The following is a 20461-nucleotide window of genomic DNA, read 5'->3' on the forward strand; positions in this document are numbered from 1 at the left end:
TTCTGGGGGGGAGGTTTTTGCTAAATACCAAAATGCTGCATATTTTTTTATATCAAGGACAAGGTCATTCATGTTGCTCCTTTAATTTGTAGTGTTGTGTTGTTTAAAAGGAGGTTCTGTTGTCAGAATTAAGGACAATGGACCATGTTTGTAGTGATCAGTGTATTTGCTGAGGCAGACACTGAAATCAATCTTGACATCTGTGAAAAGGATGCCAAAAGGCGTGACCCCAAGACAGAACACTGAGGGACGTCACTAGGTAGAAGTCTTTCAATGCTTATATGTAGTATAGAATCATGTAGCTAACTGTACACCCAGGTTGTTGTCTTCGGTTACCTACGGATACCTGAGCTCATGAGTTTTTTTAACGTGGTATGGGGTCAAATGCTTAGCAAGTCTGAGATTTGTTATATGTACAGATAAGTCTTCATCAGCGTATGCCCTGAAACTTTTATCGTCTATCTGAACAACCTTTAAAACAAACAGATGTTAGAAGGCTGAAGAACATCCTGCCCATGTACTTCACTTTCCTTTGACTATGTTATTGTTAGGTGGCTTAGAGCTTCTCTTTGGATCACTGTTGGATAACTGCATTTTTACCTAAGAGCAGATGGAAGCATGGCCTGTACATATTGATACAAACAGCAAACACTTTTGTTTATTTGTAAGGGTGTTAAGTATTTTAAAGATTCAGTTTAAAAAGCTGAGAGCTTCCTTTCCAAAATGCAACTTCACAGATATCCATGTGTAACTTAATTAGGAGGGCTACCAGAATTAATGTACTGCACTGTAAAATACTTCTTCATAAAATGTAACATAGTTATTGTTTTCATAATCAAGATACTGTACTGTATTAAAGTTTTTGTCACATTTTCACTGCTGGAATGCTCGTAACATGCATATCCATCCAGTTGTAATGAGCATTTGTCAAAACCATTATGTTATTTCCTGCTGATATACCAGCACAGTCTCCATGCAGTCTAGATTGTGGTTTATCAGGTCATTCCTAAGGCTATAAGGTGGATTTAGATGATGATATATTGTTTTCTTGGCATTTACTGCATGTGTCTACCTCTCCTTCTATAGCCTGTTCCATGTAAGACCACAATTCATATGGTGTTAGTACAACTTCCTGGACAGCCTACGATCATCTTCATGCAACACTTTCAGTATAATGCCCTCACCATTTGGAAAAATGATGATTTTTAACTCCAGAATATAACAACACTTAAGCTGGAATTCATAAAGAACTGCTCAGATATTACTAGTTGTACACCTAAATAAACTAGATCTTCAGAAACATGCAAGAATTATATGGTACTAACCTCAACAAAGGGCAGTTTCTTTGTCTATGAATCACAACAGAGAGGCAGGTACATCTGTGCTAGGAGCTGTAGCTTTCTGACAGGTGCCCTGATATGGTCTTGGACTACTGCCATGACTTAAGGTTGGGAGCTGATCAGAGTTTCATGCAGCACTACACACACACACACACACACACACACACACACACACACACACAACATGAGTATATGTCATTTGATCTAAACCACAGAGTAGATAAACACAACTGATCTACAGATACTTCAGCTCACCAAGTATAACTCAAAGAATCAGAAAAAACATGAGTATTTTTTGCAGAGGGAAGCTCCCTTGCCGTGCCCCCACCTCCTAATTTATATACAAGAACTCCATGGTTGTACAGTGGAAGAAATGGGAGGGTGTACCACCAGCTCAGACAATCCGATACAATGTGAAGTGCATATTACTTATAAATCTATAAGAAGACTAACACCAATAATCAAAAAACACAACCTTTTTCTTGCAGTGAGAGTAATAACTAATAACATTTATTACAGATTCTCATTAGATCATCTGTGATTATATCACTGTTTTAGACCACTTGGAGTTAAAGTGATAGACCACCTGAATGGAACTCACACACACACACACACACACACACACACACACACACACACACACACACACACACACACACACACACACACACACACACATACTTACACACTCTGCACTGGATTACTCACTTACATTTGTGCTGTCTTCAGATTCTCCCCTTCTTTTCAATAGCTGTATTATATTTACAAGTGGCATACGTATACACATTTCTAAAAGTGCAGTGCACTGCCCTCCCATGGTACAGGTTTCTATGAATTCTCTTTCATGCCAGGATCCCTGCTTAGCCATGTTTCTGGAAACATGGAGATTATAGTTATTAAAGGCCATGCCTCATAGTCATCTATTAACACAATGCCTTAGGCTAGCAAGCAATATATAAAGCATCTCTGTGCTATTGGGCACTGAGGTCTTTACAAGTTCAAAATCCATTGTGTACTACATAGAGTATCTGTGAATTCAAGTCTTCTGGAATAATATTGCATAAACCTTGTCTGTTATGTTGTATCATCATGTCAAACCATATTAATATACTTGCAATACAATGACATTTCTTGCAGGCCAGTTTTTAATTTGTTGAGTATCCCATGCTACACTGTCCAGGTCTTAAGGCTATTTTTTATAGTAGCATTAGCCAAACAATTTCCTTTTTAATGTACATCTTTCTTCCTCTGATTAATTTTTTCAAAGTCTTTTGAATTTCTAATACCATGACAGGAATGAACCCCAACCTTAAGTCTGGGAAGAATTAAAGTTCACGAAATTAGTATTGTTTCAGTCTTTGATGTTAGCTAAAAGTGATGATCTCAGCACCTGCAGTGTGCACAGAACTGCTTCCTCCTATAATTCATATGGAGTTACATGTTTTGGTAGTATAGCTAAGTGTGACAGTAAATGTTTTGTTTAGACATCTTGCTCCTGCTACTATTGGAATAGTCTCAGTATCTTTCTTCTACCTTACTCTCATTTCTGCCTGCAAATTGTAGTATTTTTTGACTTTGTGTGTGTCTGTAAGTAAGACGTTGTAATCCCTGGGTATACCAATTTCATTTCTCAATGCTAGCTTTGCCCTTTTTTTAATGGACTACTATATCTGTTTATCTCACAGCTACTTTTATTGATTTGTGGAGCATGTGGATAGCTTTGTGAAGGAGTGCTTTTAGTTTTAAAGAATTTTACTTGTGTACTAATGCATTTGTCTAGAGACTGCAGTGGTGGTGCTGTGGTAGTGTTGTCGCCTCACAGTTAGACGTTGCCCATTCGATTCTCAGTTAGAGCTTCTTCTGTGTGGTGACATGCGTGAATGGGCGTTCCTTCGTTGAAGGTTGTGCATTAGGCCCGGCAAGCCAGTACGTAAAAATCTATTGCCAATCATTAGCGGACCGGAGTTCCGCTGCAGCGACCCCTAACCGGGAAAAAACAAAAGACACAAACAAACTAATGCATTTGTCTGGAATTTTCAGTAACCATTTTCATAATATTTTTTTACCTAATTCTTATTTTCCAATTTCTTCCCAGTAAATTGTTGTCAACACGTTTCACAATTATTGGAAGCAATATTTCTTTTTTCTTGTAAGGAACTCAGTGTCATGTATGCACACTTGTATATTCTACTGTATCACTTTTCATTATAAGATTAAAAAATGAAAAGTTGTTCTCCAGGATTCAGGAAGCCAATTTTTCCACGCAGGAACAGTGTATCCGTTCCTGCTCGGAATATGGTCACCAAGCGATCCAGCAAACAGCTGATCTAATGTGAACAAGCGTGCCTACACTGTTCTTGTATGGTTATGGTTGAAGAATGCCAATTACCTCATTTACTGGTGAAAACCATGCAAATGAGGTGAATTCACCAAGCAGCTAGGTATCTGTTAATGTATTAAGTTACTAACCGAATACATTTCTGCAAATAACAAAAGGGAGGCATGACCGCTTTCAAAAAGGCATGTATTACAGTGGTTAGGCATGCCAATGGCCAAATATATGGCCATTGGCATGGAAAACTGTTTATTTTTTATAAAAATCAAACTTTTTTTTTTGGTCGATCTTGGCCGTTTAAGCATAGGGCAGTGGCGTGCAAACGGGATCGGATGGAAAATAAAAAAAAATGTGAAAACTTAATTTTAAAGGAAATCTGCATTTTGCCATTATAATCTATGGCATGCAGAATGAAAACAATACCAGGGAACAGTGGTTGTCAAGGGGAAAGACTCTGTGTAAGTGCAGTAACTATGGACTATGCAAATGGAAAATGTACTGAATCACAAAAATCTACTAAGTCCCAAACTGCATCTGACCGTGTAGGTGCTCTAGCACAATGGTATAACTAGGAGGAGCAATAGACATGAAAAGGGGCTGTGTAAGGCATGTTGTAAGCACACTGAGGCCCTAAGGTGCAGAGATGAGCTTACCTAAGCACAGCTAAGCAAGGTGGGTGTGTCTGAGGCTGTATCGTCTTATTCCATGAACTGAGTAGCATGTTTACACCCAGGGGTGGGCCATTTCTTGCTGTTTACATAAGCTAAACAGGTTTGCGCAGCGCGCACCCAGTCTTAAAAAAATAGGACTATTTACATTTGTGCACCGGGTTTACGTGGCACGTCATGAGGCTTAAAAGAGGAGGAAATGGGAAGGGGAAAAAGAAAAAAAAGTAAAAATAGCAGAATTAAAGCAATCAAGTACAAATAACTTAACTGGCAGATGGAATGCATCATAGTCAGTCAATCATACAGGCAGCATCTGCAGCACAACAGTATAAACTATGCAAACACCTTACAGTCTGTTTTTTCCACAAACTCTGCACTATTGGTGTACACATGCGGGGGAATTTTAACTGGAAAAATGTTAGGAGCTTCCATTGTTTTAATCCATCAGTATGTGCTAGAGGCTGACAGTGGAAAGGAGGATAATGCTGACAACCTCCACAGTCCAAGGAGGAGGAGAATAGTGCTCAGACCCAGGGTAGCTTACCAGGGGCTACATGATCTGGAGATAGTAGAGTGCTACAGGGTGGACAGAGACATACTTCAGAAAATCACTGAACTGTGCTGGCCTCAGCTCAGGCCTAGAACCAACAGAGGGGAACCCATCCCAGTGGTATGTGTAGCCTTAAGAATTCTAGCTACAGGTACTTTCCAAAGACCTACTGGGGACATCATGGTGGTCTCAGTCATCTGCATCCAGGGTACTCCACCAGTTCCTGGATGCCATGCTACCACATGCCGGTGAGAACATTGACTTCCACAACACCCGTGAGTAGCGGACCAGCAATATGCATCTTCTACCATGTACCAGAATACCTGGAGGTACTGGGTGCCATAGACTGCACGCACATCCATATCAAAGCACCACCCGGTGAACAGGATGGGGTCAACATAAATCGCAAGAGATTCCCCTCCATCATCTGCCAGGTCATGTCCAATGCCTGGGCATTACCATGAATGTGTGTGCTGGCAGCCCTGGAAGCTATCACAACTCCCACATCTGGCATTCGTTGCAGCTGTACCAGGCATTTTCCAGTGGGGGCATCCTGTATGGCCATTTGGTGGGGGATGCTGGCTATGCAGTGGAGCCATGGATGAGGCCACCCATCAGAAATGCACGCACACCCACATAAGAATGCCATAATGAGGCACACACACAAACCAGGATCATTATAGAGCATGTGTTTGGGATGCTCAAATCATGGCTCCACTGCCTTGACATATCTGGTGGAGCCTTGCAGGACTCTCCAGTCACATGTGCACACATGTTTATAGTATGTGCCATGCTACACAAAATGATCCTGTGGAAACAGCTGCAGCAGGAACAGCACAGGGAAGGGTTACACAGCCCGCTATCATTGCCAAGGTCACCACAGGCACAGAAGGACTCACAGGAGGAGGCCCCGAGCCTGCTCCTGTAGGCAGACGGAGGCATGCCCAGTATGCTCAGGCATTGGCAAAGAGACAATGCATAGCACACATACTGACACTGTAAGGACCCCAGGGACTGACACCTCTCTGATTCGCACACACAGTAAAATGGATTACACACAAATTACATTACCTGTAACTTACCATGTATAGGCAGTGCATCCAACATAGGCAGCCCTCGAGCACCATCCTCACAACCGCTGCAAGCACAAGGTCAGTCTTCGTAACAATAATTTATTTTATTTATTTTACATTTGTTGACCGGGCTATTCCAACTGGATATATGTGAGCAAACTCAGTAAAGCACATCCACAGCGGCCATGCACAGCAGAGACTGTCCACAGTAAAGTGGAGCATAAACATATACCACAGTACTTGACTTCAAATGCTAAATAATGCGAATAAAATCCAGGTATATATGCAGGTTTGGAGATTAATAACCAGAGATAAGTGCTGCGGTAGCGTTGTTGCCTCACAGTAAGACGCTGTCCGGTTCAATTCTCAGCTTGAGCGTCTTCTGCGTGGTGACATGCGTGAATGGGCTTACCTTCGTTGAAGGTTGTGCATCAGGGCTGGTAACTCGGCACATAAAAATCAACTACCAGTCATTAGCGGACCAGAGTTCCGCTGTGGCGACCCCTAACCGGGAAAAGCCGAAAGACACAACAAGCACAGGGGCATAACCACTGTGATTTAAAGTATGACTTCAGTTTGCTTTTAAATAGGGTTATTGAGGAAAGGGAGGTTAGGTCACTGGGGAGGTAGTTTCAGGTTTTACCCACAGTATTAGAGAACAGAGAATCACCAGCCAAATTGTTAGTTTTACTTATTTGTACAAGTAGTTTATTTGATGAGCATAGGGTCTTGAGGTTATTATAGGGGGTGATAAGGTTCGTAAGTATAGGTGTGTTAGTAGGTTGATATAGGATTTTGTGGGCAACTGTTAGTTGGTTAAATAGTAATAGATTTGGCAACTATAACCATCCTAGTTGTTGAAGATTGTTACAATAATGGGTTCTGTATGTAGACCCAGTTGCAAATCTGGCAGCATTGTTATAGGAGGTAGCCAGCTTGTTCAAGTTGCTTTTACATAGTTTAGTAAATATAGGGGAGGCATAAAGAAGGGTAGAGATTAGGTGGTTATGGGCAATAGCGGTCCTGGCTAGTGGGGTCAGAAAGGGTTTGATCCTGTAGAGGGAACCGGATTTTTTTGTTGACTATTTTTATAGTATTGTTAATATGGGAATCCTAGATAAGGTTGTTGTCTATTAGTACCCCAAGTAGTTTTGTAGTAATATCAGGAAATATGATGGTACCATTGCTTGATGTAACATTAAAATAAAGAGGGGGTGGGCCTACAGGTTGGAGTGAATAGTAGCAGTTTTGTTTTTTGTGGGGTTCAAGATGAGACATCGGTGAAGTAGCCATTTTTCGACTGTATTAAACATGTTTTGGGTTAGGGACTGTAGGTCTGCTGGAGAAGTGGATGAGCATGTTAACGTGGAATCATCTGCATATTGGATACAAGTAACTTGAGGTATTACAGAATGTAGGTCATTTATAAAAATAGAAAATAGGAGAGGACCTAATATGGAGCCTTAAGGGACACCAAGGGCAATTGAGAGGTGGGAAGATAAGTTATTCTCCCATAGTACAGCCTGCTTCCTGTTGATTAAGTAGGATTGGAACCATTGTATAGCCAGTGTGTCTAGTGACAGGTTTTTGAGTATGTTTAAGAGTAAGGTGTGGTTAACCATATCGAAAGCTTTTGACAGATCGATAAAGAGGGCAGGGGATAGAGTGTCATTGTTGCGATTTTTATTAATACAGTCAGAGAAGGATAAAAGAGAAGAGGTGGTGCTATGAAATGGTCTGAAACCATGTTGGCAGTTAGCTAGTGAGTTTTTTTCTAATAGGTAGTTTAACATGTGTTTATGAATGCATTTCTCCATGATTTTTGCCAGTGAAGATAATATGGCTTTAGGTCGATAGTCTGATAATTCAGTAGAGTTACCTCCTTTATGCAGGGGGATAATATGTGAAATTTTCCAGATTGTTGGGATAGTTCCTCCAGTAATGGTTCTATTAATCAGGATGGATATGGGGTAGGCTATGGCTTTTGCAGATTTTTGCAGGTATTCTGCAGGGAGTAGGTCTGCAGAAAGGGTGGTAGGTTTAAGTTTTTGAATAAGTGTGCAGACAAGGGATGTAGGAACAGGTTGAAAGTGAAATTATGGGGTTGGATATAGAGATGGAGGCGGATAAAGATGAGGTGTCAGGGGATAACTTATTGGCTAGAGATTGAATGGTCTCTGTGAATAAATTGTTAAAGGTGTTGGCTATTTGCTTGGGACTATTGTGATAAGAGCCTAAAGGGGTGGGCATGACTGAATGGCCTGGGTGTAGGAGTTTATTGATGCCTGACCAGAATTTTTGTGGTTTGTTTTGGTGAGTTTGTTGGAGCTGAAAGTAGAAGTTTTGTTTGTCCAACAGTATGGCTTTGTCATGAAGGAATGAACAAATGAAGGAATTAGTATATCTTGCTAGCATATCTATGGTAATCCTGCATGCATGCAAGGGAATGGGGTGGCCTACTGGGATAGCAGCACACAACTGAGAGCTATGTGGGACACCAGGAAATGTCTGGCCAAAACTGGCCTCCACACACTATGCAGTAGTACCCAAGGTGGAAAATCCCACTGCTGTTATGTGTGGGGACAACTAAGTGGGGGAGGGTCATAGGTCACAGGCATGGATGTCAGGGTGGGGGTCCCATAACTGCCCCTCACACCCACACAGCAAGCCAGTTGTAGAAAACCACAGATAGATGTCTGATAAAGGCACACAAATGGTGGGAATGTTGAATTACCCCCTACAGACTCACACAGTGATAGCACAGTAGGACCCACAGTTGCAGTAAGGCTATGAAGGGTATGAAGTCTGAAACTCAAATATAAGCCAGTACAGTTTGACCTGGGCTCTTTACTGATATGCCTCTAGTCCCCAAGACAGGGCACAATAGTACATAAATGGAACCAAAATGTAAAGCAAATATCAGCCAGTCTGTGCAAATGTATACAGTTGACAGGTGTGCCCCCCATATATACACACAAATGCAGTAACATGTATGTTTGCAGGGAAATAGCAGCATAGCACACATTGGTAGGGCTGTACCAATACATACTGCCTGTCCGCAATATGCAGGAGTCAATGAGCTATGGGTATGTGTGGTTATTACTATCTGGATCTGGCTAGCACATTCTCCTGGCAGTCGTCTTGTAGTGCCCTAGGTACAGTGCTGCCTTTGACACTGCTATGTGCAGATAACTGAACTGCCAACTGTTATGCATGTTAGTGACACCCACTGCTATGCCACTGACATACCTGGAAGTCACAGTGCTATGTGGAATATGACATCTAAAAGGACATGTAGCAGAGGGGCCAAGACTTTTGTGAATATAAATGCTTTGTGGTACTGTTGTGAGTGGTCATTCCCAATAATCCTTTTTTCTTAAGTTTGTTTTTACATATAATGGACATGCCTGCACAGTTGAATGCACTCTGTACCCACACCCATAACTCCCATCCTCTGAAAGCAAGATGTCTGGACAAGGGCAGAAATAAAAGTGGAACAAAGGCACAATGATAGGCATGTGTTGTAAATATTGCCCTTACATACTGAGAAAGTTGGAAGGGTGAGGGGTTTGCAGTTGTGGGAATTGTCTGAAGGTTCTGAAACAGTAATATCTGTCCTTATTTTGTAACGTCACTTTTCAATTATATGTAACTAACTTGCCATAAAAAGACAAGTTTACGTAAAAAGGATGAAACCACTAGCCAAACACCTGGACAACCTGCCAAAAAATGTACAGGTGAGAGGTATGCCCACACAAGGATATGCCATCTCAGGTTAGAAAGATACCACACAAGCAGGAGATCCCCAGCCAGTGTATCACCAGGTTGCTGGACTGTTTACACAGCTGTGTCATTACTAAACTGGCTGCAGCCACACCTCACAAATGGCCTTGTTGAGCAAGAATTTACATAGCTGCCCGCATAATATTGGTCTATGCATCATGCAACCAGTATTCCTCTGGTAAAGCACTGTGGTGAGCTGAGAATGTGTGTAACTAGGTAATGACACAATACATTGCAGTGTCAGACTACAGATATGTCAGAAAATGTCTGCTAAACAAACCAAGAACCCTGAGGAAAGTCCTGTGTACTCCTGAGAGGTATAGCTGTAGCACACACAACCCTGGACTGGAGTACACCTATTTTTGGAATGGAGTCCCACTCTTACTATAGAAGATCACACTGGGCATGCTCCTACACTTAGAGAATCACAGGACATTTTGGAACCCACATCGGAATATATGACTGTATTGTGTATATATGTCTGTGCATACAGACAGCTATGTGCAACTCAACTGTCCACACACACACACACACACACACACACACACACACACACACACACACACACACACACACACACATCAGACAGGATTACCCTCAGCTAGCTGTAGGTGGCCCATATGTGATATATCTGCATCTGTTGCATGAGATACACACACATATATATGGGCATCAGATAACATATGTCAAGCATACACACACATAGACATGGGGAACTGAGAGAAAGACAAGTGATAGGGAGAGAGACACAGGATGACACAGACAGAGTGAGTCACACACACAGATCCCCTGAATGGCATACAGTGATCTCCTGCTGTGGACCAGGCATACCAGTTGTAAACAGTTGGACATGCTAGCATAAAAGGTGAGCCCCATTGTGTAACAGTACTGAAGTTGGGTTTATAATATCACATCACTGGTGTGTGTGTGTGTGTGTGTGTGTGTGTGTGTGTGTGTGTGTGTGTGTGTGTGTGTGTGTGAGACCGTTGTGTATGCGAGTGTGTGTGTTTGTAGGCGAAACAGTTTTAGACCATTCCGACCCACAACACTTCCCAGTGCCCCAATTTATCAGTCCTGCTGATGCCATTCCCCTTATCAGCACCTTTGGCCAGTTGTCAGCCCAATAAGCTCTGTAGCTCATGTGATAACTGTGTAACACTGTAGTACAAATAGCTAGATAGGCAGGGGTTCTACTCTCAGATATGGCAAATGTGTGTGCGAGTATATAAGTGTGTATGTTTGTAGGAAGAAGTATTGATAAGTTTCCCACCCACTGCTTTACTTTATCAGTCCTGCTGATGTCATTCCCCTTATCAGCACCTTTGGTCAGTTGTTAGCCCAGTAAACTCTCTAGTATGTTTGATAACTGTGTAACACTATAGTACAAATAACTAGATAGGCAAGGATTCTACTCTCAGATCTGGCGTGTGTGTGTGTGTGTGTGTGTGTGTGTGTGTGTGTGTGTGTGTGTGTGTGTGTGTGTGTGTGTGTGTGTGTGTGTGTTTGTAGGAAGAAGTATTTTGATATGGTTTCCACCCCCTGGCCTACTTTATCAGTCATGCTGATGTCACTCCCCTTATAGGTTCATATGTGTGTACTGGGCTAATGGCTCTGGAGCCTTTACAAGCCTAACTCATAGAAGTGCCCTGCCATTGTGCCATCTGATGTTAGTTCCCAGTGCCTCTATCAAGTAGAGCCACTGGAGTGATCCCTGGGGTGAACTTTCTACTATCCATTCACTCATCAAGATTTTTCTGGAACAGGGTCATCTAGGTGCTTTGCTTGACATGTATGGGAAGTCTATTCCAGAGCATGTGCAGTATCTGGGTGAGGAACCTGTCCCTCCAGCATGTTGTGTTCATTGTGGTAATGAGGTTGTGGTCCCTGTAGTGTGTGGTGCAGAGGGATTGGGATGTTTTTAGATGTAGCATTTATAAATGAGCTGGGTCAGACATGGCTTTGCAAGTCAAGCAAAGATCGCCTCTAAGTAGGTGATATGAGACAGAAAATAGCTGGAGTCTTTTGACTCTGTGTAGGACATGTGTTTAATGACTAGGATCCTCTTTGTGAGGTATTTCTGTGGCCTCTCCAGCTGTTGCGGGTGTCTAGTGAGGTACATGCTGAATGGGCCATTATACTTGATTGGTCTAATGAGGGAAGAGTACACAGAGACGATGACCTCTTTCTTCCTGGATGCAAAACCCTTGGTAATGAGATGTGCCACATAGAAGAATTTCCTGACCCCAGTGGCAGTGTGGTGGTTTAAGGAGAGGTTGCTGTCAACCTGTGTCCCAAGATCTCTTATAATGCCTACAGTGTTCATTGGGTTCCCATCAATGTGATACTTAGTGGGAAGTGAGTTTTTACCAAAGGGGCTGATGATGCATTTTGTGATGTTAAAGCTTCAGGCCATGGTTTCCACACCAGTCAGTGATTTCAGTGAGGCCTTTCTGTAGGATGTCTGCATCACTTGTGGAGTTAATGATGGCTCACAGCTTGCAGTTGTCTGTGAACTTGGTCAGCCAGAGTTCCTTTGTGTTAGCCTGGATTCCTGAGAAGTAAATGGTGAACAGGAGAGTACCCAGGAGTGATCACTATGGGACTGCACTCATGACTGGTTGGCAGTCTGACTTGGAGCTCATTACTTTCACACTGTGTTCTATCTGTGAGTCAATTTGCAACCCACCCCCAATGATATAGGGATTGATGCCAAGTTTGGTGGGTTCATCAATAATTCCTGACTGAGGAATGGTATCAAGATCCTTGGCCAGATTGATGTAGGCTGTATGCAGTGCCTTACTGTCATACACAGCCCTGGTGACCGACTCAAAGAAGTCAACCAGGTTGAGCATTTTACAAAGCCAAACTGTGTGGGGTCCAGAGTTAGGAGATTACCTATATGTTTGTCGATCAGGTTCCTGATGATGCACTCCATAGCTGTACATATCAGACTCATCAAGCTAATGGGATGATTCCCCAGGGTCTGTAGTCACTACCCCTTTATGGAAAGGGATGACTGTAGCAGTGCACCATTTGGGAGGGACAAAGCCTGAGGTGAAGCTGTGACTGAACAGGGCACACAGATGTGGTGCCAGATATCTTTGTAGTCCATGTAGAACACAGCCATGGATAATTTTGGGTCTCATGGAAGGTGTATTCTTGCCCATGGGCAATGCAGGTGTTAACTGGGTGGCAGTAATCCTGGGTGCCTGGCATTCTTCTGGCATTCTGACTGTTCCCCTGGGGGGTGAGAGGGGTAAAGCTGGCACTGAATGTGTTGGCAAGAATGTTGGCTCAGTATAGAAGGTAGCATTGTGCAGTAACTCAGAGCACTTCTGGGTATTGCCGTGGAGGTTCTTGATATAACTATCAAAGGATTTGTGATTGTTGTCAGTGTCTGCTGCAATTCTGCCATCATAGCTGGCTTTAGATGATTTCATGAGGGATCTCAAGTTGTTGTTGAGGCTAATAAGGGAGTTTTACTACTCTTGGGACACCACCTTTGTCTGCAACAGTTTCTTCCTTCTGTTGTACAGGTTATTAATGGCAGAGAACCACCAGATTTGCCTCCAGTGTTTGGAGGAGAGTGTCATGGTTCTGTTGGGTATGGCTAGTTCCATGCATTGATGTACATGTTTGTACAGTGCATTTGTGTATGGTTTGGCAGTCCTGCAGGTATCTTCTATTGGCATGGGTGCTGTGTGTTTTTAGGAGTCTGGAGTCAGCTTTAGAGAAGTTTTTCAAGGTGGTTACCTTTGCGGGGGGTGTGGGTGAGATGTGGATTTCCATGGTGATTATTCTATGTTGGATCTGACCAGGTAGGGATTGACTACTGTTGTCAAGCAATGGTCCTATATGTTAGTAATCAACACAGGTCAAGGATGTTGCTTTCTCTACTGGGTGTCAGAATGAGCTGGTCCAGGGCATTGGAAATGATGAATTCCAGGAAGCGCTTGGCCAATGTATTGGTGCTTGAGTATCTTTCCCAGTTGATGGAGGGGTAGTTGACATCTCCTAGTATGAGAGTGTTGGGTTGGACCTTGACAGATTCCAGGGTGTTGAGGAATGTGGATTGAGAGTCTAGGGACATGGATGGGGACCTATAGCAGACTATGACCTGGATTGCGCTATTACCCATTGTCAGTTGTACTGGACGTATCTCAGATGCTTTATGCTGGGATACTGTGGTCCATGTTTTTGGGCTGATAGGTGTGGAATGAGTTATAGCCTGGTAATGCAGGGGTGCTGTCTGCTGCTGTAAACCAGATCTCTGTTACAGCACAAATGTCAATGGTTTCCATTTTGAGGAGTGCTTCGTGTGACTGCATCTTGAGATGTAGATGTCTAGTGTTGAGCAGCATGACCCTCAGATTGTACTTATGCTTAGCTGTTACGGTGGTAATTTGATTTGGAACACCACCTAAAAAGGCACTATAGTGGTGGCAAGACACTTAGCCAGTACTTGGAAAGCCAGGGGTGATGGATGCAGGCCATCTCTGCCAAGACATCACAGCCTGTCAGTCATGTCATCCCAAGCAGACAGATACTGGATCACCTGAGAATGACTCCAGACACTTAAGCCAATTTTTGAAGTCAATCATTTATTGTTTGTACTGCAGTATCATTCTGGCTGACAGCAGTATACTGCTTAGGGATACTGTCATACCTGCCTGGCTCCATCAGGTTTCTTTTCATGTAGACCCGGGAGGTGCATCTCAGGTTATTCACACACACATGGACAATGAAAGTGATACTTGTAGTTGCTGTGGAGTGACCTGACTGGGTGTATTATGTGTTGGATTCTGGCACCTGATAGACAGCTGGCTGTTGCCTTCTCCATGTTCAACCTAGTGAGTGGGACATCTGTGTGCCTCACTATTGAGTCACCTATGATTACTGTATTGGGTAAGGTGGTTAGCCTTAGGGGTTTAGGTTGAGGGGCACACTGTGTAGGTATGATATGTGTCCTGTGAGTTGTGGTGTGTTGTGGTGGTTGAGTGGGTGTCTGTCTTAGTGGTCTCTGCTGTTTGGGTAAATGTCTATTGAGTGCCTCTGTGAAGGTGGGTGTGTGGTTTTTGTTTGTATGTTAGAGCTGTGATAGTGGGTGTTCTGGAGGGGTATGTGTTCCATTTGGTGTGGTGCGGGTGTTGACCCTTCTCCTCTTGACCAGCTAGTCCAGTCTTCGCTGGAGAGTGCATAACCTCCACTTCGATGATATAGGGGTATCTGTCACAAGTCTGAGTGCTGGGAGTTTAGAGGAGAGGGTTGTCTGTGTACATGAGGCAGTTGCAATAGTGCCTCAGAATGCCCGTGCACCAGGTTAATGGGCAAAAGCACAGAGAACTGCACTTTAATCATGCCAGGAGGGGTGGTCATAACTATTAAGTACTGGAGCTAATTCTGTGAGGAACACTATTGCCGATGGCTCTCAGGTGTGCTAGATTAATTGATACAAAAACCTGTTGAAATGCAAAGCTATTAGGCTATTTGAAGTGCAAGTGAGAAAGAACTAGCAACATCTAAGGGAAAAACTGAAGGCAGACTTTCTGGCACCTGTAATAGTTTTTCCTAAGCTGTGCAGTTATCAGCACCTTTGGCTAGTTGTCAGCCCAGTAAGCTCTGTAGCACGTGCTATAACTGCATAACACTATAGTACAAATAACTAGATAGGCAGGGGTTCTAATCTCAATACTGGCAAGTAAGTGTGTATTTGTGTGAGAATCATATACTGTGTGGGTTATACCATTTCGAATTGTGTACCACCCTGTAAACTTCCCATCACCCTACTTTACTAGGCCTGCTGATGTCATTCACCTTAGGACTGGGTGAAATCGTAAGCTCTATGGCATGTCTGATAACTGCATAACACTATAGTAGAAATTATTAGATAGGCGGGGGTGCTAATCTTAATACTGGCAACTGTTTGTGTGAGAATCATATACTGTGTGGGTTATACTATTTTGAGTTGTGTACCACCCTGTAAACTTCCCATCACCCTACTTTACTAGGCTTGCTGATGTCATTCACCTTAGAAGTACCTTGGGACTAGCTGAAGTCATGTAAGCTCTGTGGCATGTTTGATAACTGCATAACACTATAGTAGTAGTAACTAGATAGGTAGAAGTTCTAGTCTCAATACTGACAACTGTGTGTGTGTGTGTGTGTGTGTGTGTTTGGGTGAGGATCATATCCTGTTTGGCTGATTCCATTTTGATGTGTGTACCATCCACACTGTTTAACACCTCCCAATGGTATTATTTTATATAGCGTGGTAATGGCATCTGCCTCACATGCATGTGGAACCATTATGTAGGCCATACCAGTCCTCTCTACAGATGTCTATGGCATATCCAGATGTTTCCAACCTATATGTGATCTGTGTCCCTTAACAATGCACATGTATGTGATATCGTTGCCAACTCGACCACAGTGAGTGTAGTGACACACACGCCAGCATCAGGTATCATACCTGACTGAAACATCATGCTGATACAATGTCTGCTACACTATCACTTGTTCAGGCTTGTAGGAGCATAGGAGCAATACAGGACTCCACATGCTATTTCTGGTAGGTTATCTCACCATCCATGAAGGCATTCAGAACATTACATGTTGTAAGAGGTAGTGTTTTATGTCCCATGCATATAATCTATGTGGGGCATGTGATGTGTATGTAGTACCAGTGCATCAAAGTGGAAATGTAGGTTTACTAATCTATTACCAACTGTGTTTGTGTTACTGTATGCACATCCCTGTAACAGTCCTTACTGTGTGTATGCAAAGGCTATACCATTTTGTCTCCCTGTTCCACCCGATGAACTCAGGAATACATACCACAAACCTGTCATACACAGTATTATGCATGTCCTTATCAACTGCATCAGGGTTGAGTGTATGAGAAAGGAATGGCAGGGCCAACAGGTGTTGACAGGTGAATCTGTTGCAGTTAATGTAATGGCTACGTTTGTGTGGGACCTGCTGGCAGTTCTGCAGTATCCTGTTCTGTATGTATGAGCCTGTGGTACTACACAACACTGAGGTGACATGTCTCAACAAGTTCATGTATGTCACCACATAAATCAGGAAGAGTTGCATCCACCACCCTGAATATTTGACTGGTGTGGCATTCACTACAAGCCTGTGCATCCATGACAGCCCAAAACATGTGTCTGGTGACACCTGCTGTGGCACTTGTGACAGCAGCTTGATGAGCAGAAAATCTGTTACACAGACCTCAAAATACCCAAATGGTTTACATGCATGACACACGGCCCTCAACATCATGCATTGCAGTCAGTTTTACTACATGTAACTAACAATATAGAGCTCTGGGATACATGAGTAGTGTCAGTGGGTGATGGCCTTTCCCCAGCACAGACTGCACCCATGTACACATCATTGCTGTTTACCTGTATAGCACAGTGGCAAGTACTACAGAACAACTGTACAGATCCTTGCAGGTTGTGTAGATTTCTGGCTCATATGTTTGCTGTTTCTCATAACCCCTGTGTTTGTTTGATACATAACTGGGATGATCTGAGGAGTGACATCACTGACTAATGACATACATTTGAGTTTCAGACCTCCAAACCAACAGTAATCTACTCTGTAGTATATTCACCCAGTGCATCAGACCCATATTAGCATGTCCCTGCATCGATGCTATGGATGACAGGGATGTGGCACAGGTATCATCATATGCACAGGGTGTGGTGTGGGTTTGCCAGAGGCCTAGGCTAGGCCATACAGTTGACATCATGTGTGTGTGTTTGGAGGGGTATCCAATAGATGGGCTGTGCAGAGGTGCTGTGTGTCTGGAGGTAACCTGCCTGTAATACAGATGTGTGTGTATATGTATGCACACAGTCACACCATGTAGCTGCCCTACACAGGGGTATGTTGGACAGCTGTGGACTGTACGTCAGGGTGTCCAGTTCACCATCTCCAGCCACGGACATGGGAAATGGTCCTGCCAGGGGCACCACCAGGCCCAAGGCCAGATGCAGTACTGCTTCCTGATGGTGACTGCTGTCTGCTGGAACCATGCCCCTGATGGGACCAGCTAGGACCACATGCCCATGGCCTGCTCTGGTGTGATGTGGACAGCAACTCCCCTTTGGTAGTGCTGGTGTCACTGCCATTACCAAAGTGTGAAGGTGCATGGCCCCGTAGACTTTTAGCTGTTCTTGGTGCTGACCTACTTCCACATGGCCGATGCCCATCTCCCACCACATGCTCTAGTACAGACATGCCATGGTCAAAGATTGCCAAGGTTTCACCCCATCGTCAATTCATGACTTCAGTATTGTGAGGTGTGGCCTCAACAAGTTCATGTATGTCACCACATAAATCAGGAAGAGTTGCATCCACCACCCTGAATATTTGACTGGTGTGGCATTCACTATAAGCCTGTGCATCCATGACGGTCCAAAACATGTGTCTGGTGACACCTGCTGTGGCACTTGTGACAGCAGCTTGATGAGCAGAAAATCTGTTACACAGACCTCACAATACCCAAATGGTGACATGCATGGCACACGGCCCTCAACATCATGCATTGCAGTCAGTTTTACTACATGTAATTAACAATATAGAGCTCTGGGATACATGAGTAGTGTCAGTAGGTGATGGCCCTTCCCCAGCACAGACTGCACCTATGTATACATCATTGCTGTTCACCTGTATAGCACAGTGGCAAGTACTACAGAACAACTGTACAGATCCTTGCAGGTTGTGTAGATTTCTGGCTCATATGTTTGCTGTTTCTCATAACCCCTGTGTTTGTTTGATACATAACTGGGATGATCTGAGGAGTGACATCACTGACTAATGACATACATTTGAGTTTCAGACCTCCAAACCAACAGTAAATGTGTGGTCACACAATTCCTGTTATACTACCAACCTTCTAAGCTTACATTGGATATAAGTGTACACAACCCTGTTAACAAGCCATGTTCTTGTAATATATAAGTTGAGATCACAATAATGCATTCAAATATATTACCCATCTTTCATGTGACATATGACCTGTGCAATCCAATCGCTAAACAAACAAATGTGCTACTTGTAAAATCTAATGCATGAAATATGTACAGTATAGTGGTTGAAGTGTGCACACCCTTCAAATGATACTTTGTTGAAGTACCTTGTAAGTGACTTACAGCATTCACTCTTCTTGGGAAAGTATCTATCAGCATGGCACATCTTGACTTGGCATTATTTGGCCACTCTTGCTTGCAAAGTCCCCCAACTATGTCAGATTGCAAGGGCAGCTTATGTGCACAGCCCTCATCAGGTCACACTGGGGGGTTTTCATATTGGGTTTAGGTCTAGGCTCTGGCTGGGCCAATCAATAACCATGAGTGTGTTCAAGTGGAGCCATTCTTAGGTAGCTTTGGATGTCTGCTTTGGGTCTTTGTCATGTTGAAGGCTGACACTCCTCCCCATCCTCAACTTTCTTGCAGACTCCTGATGGATGTGGGCCAGAGGTGTGTTATTTTGAACTGTTCAGAATTCCCAGCACCATGACTATAGGCCCAGTTCCAGCTTTAGAACACCATCCTCACAGCAGACCAATGCCAGCAGCATGATTCATAATGGGGATGGTGGTCTTCAGGGGAAGAGAGATGTTGCTTGTGTACCACACGTACCTTTTGGTATTGTGGCTGTGAGGTTGATCCATAGTCTCATTACACCATAACACATTTTCACACATGCCTTTGGGAGATTTGATGTGCTGTATTGCAAGTTGTATCCACCCCTGGATGATTTTGGTGTGGGGAAATGCTTCCATCTTCTCACCCTACCCTATAGGCCAGACTTATGCTGAATATGGGAGATTGTTCTCACATGTAGTACACAACACCAGTACTTGCAAGATATTCCTGCAACACCCTCAGTGTTGCTGTATGTCTCCTGGCATCCTCCCTGACCAGGTTTGGACATATCTTTTCATCAGTTTTTGGGGGACTTCAGGTTCTTTTCAATAGCACTGTTGTCCCATATTCAATCCACCTTTTGATGACCGTCTCCCCTGTGTTCCACGGTGTATGCAATGCTCTGGTAATGTTGTTGTACCCTACTCCTGAGTGATAACTTTCAAATATGAGATCCCTTCGTTGCTTTGTAAGCTGTCTGCAAGCCATGGCTGTTGCTGTTGCAGGCAACTGAGCAAATGTCATGAATATCCAACTTAGACAGCAGACTGTTGTTCAGTGTTACTCAGAGTGCCTTTACTTGATGGCAGGTGTGTACCCAAGCAGACTAAATGCTGTCAGTAAATCACAAGCTGCTGCAATAAAATATTATCTGAAGGGTGTGCACACGTATGCATCCAGCTTATTGTAAGGTTTGTATACTCCATATTTGGTGGCCAACAGATTGGTTGGTCTTTCAAGTGAATTGTTCATGTTATAGGTCACATTAAAGGTTGGAAAGGGTGTGGACTGACATATTGTGGTCTCAATTTGTATATATCACAAACACCTGGGATCTTAACAGGGGTGTGCACACTGTTTATATCCACTGTATAAGAGTAATGTTTTACACATGTCCCTACCTTAGGCCATTGGGCACCCATTTTGCTGGTCTCTGTCCAGAAGTCTTGCACTGACAGGTTGTGTGGTATGCTACAGGAATGTTATATTCTCTTCAGTTAGGCCTGTGTGTTGACCACTGTCATCATGCAGTTAACCCCACCACAAGTGAAC

This window comes from Protopterus annectens, chromosome 14.part0 (genome assembly GCF_019279795.1).
Source record: "Protopterus annectens isolate FY-2018-M chromosome 14.part0, PAN1.0, whole genome shotgun sequence".
Lineage (NCBI taxonomy): Eukaryota > Metazoa > Chordata > Ceratodontiformes > Protopteridae > Protopterus > Protopterus annectens.